The sequence below is a fragment of the Arachis hypogaea genome, chromosome 19, assembly GCF_003086295.3.
Source record: "Arachis hypogaea cultivar Tifrunner chromosome 19, arahy.Tifrunner.gnm2.J5K5, whole genome shotgun sequence".
Lineage (NCBI taxonomy): Eukaryota > Viridiplantae > Streptophyta > Magnoliopsida > Fabales > Fabaceae > Arachis > Arachis hypogaea.
Window position 1 is genome coordinate 155,319,042 of NC_092054.1, and position 6,199 is coordinate 155,325,240.

General features: G+C 34.4%; 1 pseudogene; it reads left to right on the forward strand.

Moving 5' to 3' along the window:
• Positions 1 to 439: 439 nt before the first annotated feature.
• Positions 440 to 3,624, forward strand: LOC112775920 (alpha-xylosidase 1-like; annotated as a pseudogene).
• The last annotated feature ends 2,575 nt before the right edge of the window (positions 3,625 to 6,199 follow it).

Sequence of the window (6,199 nt, forward strand, 5' to 3'; positions counted from 1 at the left end):
AATTTGGATTCAAAGGGAATTTAGAAAAAAGAATAAAAAGTACGTAGTAATTTCTAAACCCTCATTAATTAAAATTTCCCTATTAATATATGTACTATTATTCATCATAATTAATGTAAATAAATCCAACAACAAAAAATAAACAGTCGTAAGACATGCATCCATCCACCTTAGGCCTTAGTATTCATTAGTCTACCAAAAACTCAAAGAAGCATCTTGCTTCTATTTGTATTAATAGCATCACATTGCCGTATATGAATAGGAATGACTCACATGGACCAAGAATATGACGTGTATCTGACTTTTGAAACTTCATTACAAAAATGAAATTCCAATTTCCAACCTCCTTGACTATTGTCTAATGTCTCTATCCACTTTTATTCATTCACTTTCAGTACATTATCAATATAAATTAAAGACAAATACAATTTAATAATGTTATATTATAAATATCATGCAGTGCATGACAACACTCCCTCAGTTATTAGCTATGTTTTCTCCTTGTAGCCCTTTGGCTACCCTCATATTCTTCTCTTGTATTCTACACTTTGCTCAACAAGCCAGCACTTCTTCTTTCATTGGCCAAGGTTACCGTCTCATATCTATTCAAATTGCACCTGATGCTGCCATTCATGCACTTCTCCAAGTTAAACAAACTAACAATATTTATGGTGCTGATATTCCTCTTCTAAGGTTTTATGCCAAGTAAGCACTACTTAACATAAATGTGCATTCAATTAGTCACATTTTTTAGTTTTATTCTCAAAGTTTATTTTCAATTATGCAGACACGAGACAGAGAACCGTTTGAGGGTACACATCACTGATGCAAAGAACAAAAGGTGGGAGGTTCCTTATGATCTTTTGCCGAGGGAGCAACCACCTCCTCTAAAACAAAGTATTGAATTCTTAACGAAGAACTCAACTTGGGTTTCAGAGTACTCTGGCTCTGAGCTTGTTCTTGCTTATACTCCTGACCCTTTCAGCTTTGCCGTGACTAGGAAGTCAAATGGAGACACCCTTTTCAACTCAACCTATGATGACTCTCACCCATTTGGTCCATTGGTGTTCAAGGACCAATACTTGGAAATTTCAACCAAATTATCCAAAGATGCTTCTTTGTATGGTTTGGGAGAGCACACACAGCCACATGGAATCAAACTAAATCCGAATGATCCTTACACTTTGTTCACAACTGACATATCAGCCTTCAATGTGAATGCTGATTTATACGGGTCACACCCAGTGTACATGGATCTTAGAAATGAGGGTGGCAAGGCATATGCACATGGTGTTCTGTTGCTGAATAGCAATGGAATGGATGTGTTTTACACAGGCACATCTCTAACATACAAGGTCATTGGAGGAGTTTTAGATTTTTACTTCTTTGCAGGACCTTCTCCTCTCAATGTTGTGGATCAATACACTTCTTTGATTGGAAGACCAGCTCCAATGCCTTACTGGGCTTTCGGTATGACTTTCTTTTTTCATTTTGATTATCATTTCTAGTAACAATTTTCATTTATAACAATGATTTTCTCTTATGTATACATTTAACAGGATTTCATCAATGCAAATTTGGATATCAAAACGTGTCAGTTGTAGAAGAAGTTGTTGAGAATTACCAGAAGGCTAAAATCCCACTTGATGTTATTTGGAATGATGATGATCACATGGATGGGGCAAAGGACTTCACACTCCACCCAGTCAACTACCCTCGTTCCAAGCTTCTAAAGTTCTTGGACAAAATTCACAACATTGGCATGAAATATGTTGTGATCATTGATCCAGGAATTGCTGTGAACGAAAGCTATGAGGTATACCAACGGGGAATGGCTAATGATGTTTTCATCAAGCATGATGGGGAACCCTTCACGGGTCAAGTTTGGCCCGGTGCAGTATATTTCCCTGATTTTCTAAATCCAAAGACAGTTTCATGGTGGGGTGACGAGATTCGTCGCTTCCATGAACTTGTCCCTGTTGATGGCCTCTGGATTGACATGAATGAAGCTTCAAATTTCTGCACTGGAAAGTGCAGAATCCATGAGGGAAGGATTTGTCCAAATGAAACACAACCTTGGATATGCTGCTTTGATTGTAGAGACATAACAAACACAAAATGGGACAACCCTCCCTACAAAATCAATGCTTCAGGAGTACATGCTCCTTTAGGATCCAAAACTATAGCCACTAGTGCGGTTCATTATAATGGAGTTCTAGAGTATGATGCTCACAGCCTCTATGGTTTATCTGAATCCATTGCAACTCACAAAGCCCTTCTAGACATTCAGAAAAAACGACCTTTTATCTTGTCACGCTCCACATATGTTGGTTCAGGCAAGTATGTTGCACATTGGACAGGTGACATTTTATCCAGATGGGAGGATTTGGGATACTCAATAATCACAATGCTTAATTTTGGATTATATGGGATTCCAATGGTTGGTGCTGATATATGTGGTTTCTTTATAACTTTCACTGATCATGAAGAGCTTTGTAACCGATGGATTCAACTTGGTGCATTCTATCCCTTCTCAAGGGATCATGCAGACCTTAATTCCCCAAGACAGGAGCTTTATTTATGGGATTCAGTTGCTGAGTCTGCTAGAAATGCTTTGGGTATGAGGTATAAGCTTCTTCCCTATCTGTACACACTCAACTATGAGGCTCATGTTAGTGGTGCCCCAATTGCAAGGCCACTTTTCTTCTCATTTCCATCCTATGTTGAATGTTATGGCCTCAGCACACAGTTTTTGCTTGGAAAAAGTTTGATAATTTCTCCTGTTCTTGAACAAGGCAAAACACAAGTGAATGCACTGTTTCCACCTGGAACATGGTATAGTTTATTTGATTTGACATATACCATTGTGTCAAAAGAGGGGACTTATGTTACACTTGATGCACCTTTGAATGTGGTGAATGTGCATTTGTATCAGAATGTTATTCTTCCAATGCAACAGGGTGGAATGGTAACTAAGGAAGCTAGAACCACACCCTTCAACCTTATTGTGACATTCCCAGCAGGAGCAAATGATGGAGAAGCCACAGGTAACCTCTTCCTTGATGATGATGAGCAGCAAGAGATGAAGCTTGGAAGTGGTTATCCAATTGCAACCTACATTGATTTTCATGCAACTGTGAGAGAGGAAACTGTGAAGGTTTGGTCACAAGTTGTAGAAGGTGAGTTTGCTTTAGAAAAAGGTTGGATTATTGACAAGATTAGCGTGTTGGGATTAAATGGGGGTGGAGAATTACAGAGTTATGATAGATGAAGAACCATTGACATATGTCTCAAATGTGAAAGTTTACACAACAGAACATAAGTACTTGCATGATGAGGGAGATGGAAGAAATAATATTGAGATGGTAGAGTTTGAGCGCTTGAATATCCCTCTTGGTAAAAACTTTACTTTGTCTTGGAAGATGACGTATTAATGTGTTGATATTGAATAAGTCGATGTATGTTATTTTGAGACATTAGAATGCTTTGATTTATGTTTCTTTGTGCTTTTTATGTCTGTCTAGATGATCTGATTCGTGTAATAAAACGAAAGCTTTAAGAACGTGGATCAATGAGTATGAATCTACTTTTGAGGGTACCCTCATCAAACTTTTCATGGGTGCATATCTTTGACTTCAAGATCGCATAAGAATTTTTCAAAGTGCCACTATTGATCACTGAACACTCTGCATCATTAACGCGTCAATTTAAAATGGATAATTTATGACAATTTAGATTGAGCATCATTATCAGGCTGATAATATAGTCGTAAACTAATGATCTTAGCCAACAAAGGTAGAAGAAATTTTGTAATGTTTACATAGTACAAAGGTCACTGGGGCAAATTATAACGAGGAATGTTAGGACGAGCAAGTTTTGTAATTTGTAGTCATCAATTAGTTATCATTGATGTTTTTAATGGTATGAGATTTCATCTAATGGTGTGTGAAATCAAATTACTTATTTTTCTTTTGATGGTTAAGTATTGACCAAATTTTAATAAAAATGCTGACTTTCTAGATTTTTTCAATTATTGCGTCCGCTTTCTTTCCATTTTAAAATAAAATAAACGTGCAAATATTTACACATGATGGTATGATTAAAGCACGCCTTTGTACATGGTGATTTTTGGACCCATTGCTCTTTAGGAGGACCATTTCATATTCACGCCTTAATAATTACTCATATAAAAATATCTATATATAAAAATAATAATTAAAATTTATACACGTATTTTATTAAATAATTTAGTTAAATATATTAAATTATTTAATAATTTTTTTAGTAGTTATTCTGACATTAAAACATTTTCATACGAGTAATTAATTATTATTAAAAAATTGTCTTAACTGTTTTTGGTTTTATTTAAATTTTACGTCGGCAGCTCTAGTTGAGAGACATCAAGTCCCCTTTGTGGAACTGTAAACAGAGCACTAGGATTGAGCTGGGCTTTCAACTCTAGGAGAAGTTTTTAATTGACCTTGAATTTAACTGCTTTAGTAAAATAAGTTTTTAATTGTAACTTTACCTTTGTTTTTGTTTTTCTTTGTTCGACAACAAGCTTTTGGGCCACATCTCAAAAGAAATGAACCCGTATCATTAGAGGCCACGTTTTAGGCCTAAAGCGATAAGGTTAAATGGCGCATGAACACCAATTATGGTTGGGTCAATGTCAATCATTTAGTATTTGAATTGAATTTTCTTAAATAATGATTAGTGAAATATATTTTTAATCAAAAAAGTATTTTTATACGCTTTTTAATTTCTATATAGAACCGTGGCTGGTGTTGCACCCGGTTATAGGAAGGAAGGAGGCTGCACATTGGTGTGGAGTCAGGACATGAGGAAATTGGATCGTGCGACATCCAGTTCGCAACACGGACCATGCGACATCCATTTCGCAACTCGAATGGTCCGTTTTGTGGCTCTCTGGACACGCGTCACGCAAAGCTACCTCCCCAAACGGTGCCCAATATACTAACATAGTGCATGCAGTAGGGACTCTCACCATCCGATAACTCACTTTCAGCATTCACTCTCAACCTCAAAACTTCATTCTTCTTCTTCATTCCTCTGCTGGTAGTGGGTGTGCATGGTGGAAAAAAAAAAAGAAAATGCTAAAGAAATATAAAATTAAATATGTTGATCGTCCTGAGCTTCATATTAGACACTATCTCAATCATTCAGATTATGTAAGTTTGTTTAAATTTTTTTTTTAATTTTTATAATTACAAATATTATTGTTAGAAATTTAGTTGTTGTTGTTGTTGTTGTTAGGATCTAAACTTAGAAATATACATAGAATGGTTAGGACTATTTTTTAATTTTTTTTATTTTTTTCTGAAATTTTTTAATTATTATTTTTTTAAAATTATTGTTGTTAGGATCTTAATTATTATTATTGTTGTTAGACATTGAATCTGAAAATGTAAATAGGATGATGTTATATTTAGGTAAAACAAAAGCAGTATTTTTTTTTGAAATTTGTTTAATTTTTTTTAATATATGTATTAGTGTTAGGAAGTGAATATTAATATTTAGAAAATAAATTATAAAATGTAAACCAGGTTATTATTAATTTTTTTTATACAACGTTTTTTTTAATCTTTTTTAAATTTTTAGTTATAATTGTTAGGAAATTAAATATTATTGTGTTGTCAGTAATTGAATGTAGGAATAAAAACTGAATGATTAGTATTAATTTTTGAAAGTACGTTAGTTTATTTTTGTTAATTATAATTATCATTGTTAGGAAGTTAATTATTATTGTTATTAGAAAATGAATTAAAAAAGATAATGAGAATAATTATTAGTATTTTTTAAAATTTAGAAATGTGTGTTTAATTTTACTTAAGTAATACTTAATAGGTAATTAATATTATAAATTATAATGTTATATATTAGAAAAATTGGGATCTATCGCAAATAAATAAATAACCAGCATCTCTAATGTTGTAATATTCTTGAGAATTGATTATGAATGTATGTAATAGTTGATGTTATTAATAGTTAGTTTTGAGAAATTTAGAATGTGAATCTACTGAGCATCTCTGCCGGCATTTGCACCACCTGACTGACGGTATCTGCTACGGCTGTGTCCCTCAGCTCCACATAGCCTATATCGCCTAGGCCGACGTAACATTCGCGTGTCCATCTCATTCAAGAAGCGCGTCATTCTGGGGCGACCTTTCGTCACGCG